The sequence below is a fragment of the Rutidosis leptorrhynchoides genome, chromosome 6, assembly GCF_046630445.1.
Source record: "Rutidosis leptorrhynchoides isolate AG116_Rl617_1_P2 chromosome 6, CSIRO_AGI_Rlap_v1, whole genome shotgun sequence".
Taxonomy (NCBI): domain Eukaryota; kingdom Viridiplantae; phylum Streptophyta; class Magnoliopsida; order Asterales; family Asteraceae; genus Rutidosis; species Rutidosis leptorrhynchoides.
Genome location: NC_092338.1, coordinates 74,942,501 through 74,943,409, shown reverse-complemented (window position 1 = coordinate 74,943,409; position 909 = coordinate 74,942,501).

The following is a 909-nucleotide window of genomic DNA, read 5'->3' as shown; positions in this document are numbered from 1 at the left end:
TAGATTTGTTACCAATTTTCACGTAGCTAAAATGAGAAAAATTATCCAATCTTGTTTTACCCATAACTTCTTCATTTTAAATCCGTTTTGAGTGAATAAAATTGCTATGGTTTCATATTGAACTCTATTTTATGAATCTAAACAGAAAAAATATAGGTTTATTGTCATAAAAATAAGTTACAAGTCGTTTTTGTAAAGGTAGTCATTTCAGTCGAAAGAACGACGTCTAGATGACCATTTTAGAAAACATGCTTCCACTTTGAGTTTAACCATAATTTTTGGATATAGTTTCATGTTCATAATAAAAATTATTTTCCCAGAATAACAACTTTTAAATCAAAGTTTATCATAGTTTTTAATTAACTAACCCAAAACAGCTCGCGGTGTTACTACGACGACGTAAATCCAGTTTTACGGTGTTTTTCGTGTTTCCAGGTTTTAAATCGTTAAGTTAGCATATCATATAGATATAGAACATGTGTTTAGTTGATTTTAAAAGTCAAGTTAGAAGGATTAACTTTTATTTGAGAACAAGTTTAGAATTAACTAAACTATGTTCTAGTGATTACAAGTTTAAACCTTCGAATAAGATAGCTTTATATGTATGAATTGAATGATGTTATGAACATCATTACTACCTCAAGTTCCTTGGATAAACCTACTGGAAATGAGAAAAATAGATCTAGCTTCAAAGGATCCTTGGATGGCTTGAAAGTTCTTGAAGCAGAATCATGACACGAAAACAATTTCAAGTAAGATTTCCACTCGAAATAAGATTGTTATAGTTATAGAAATTGAATTAAAGTTTGAATATGATTATTACCTTGTATTAGAAAGATAACCTACTGTAAGTAACAAATGTTTCTTGATCTTGGATGATTACTTGGAATGGATTTAGAAAACTTGGAA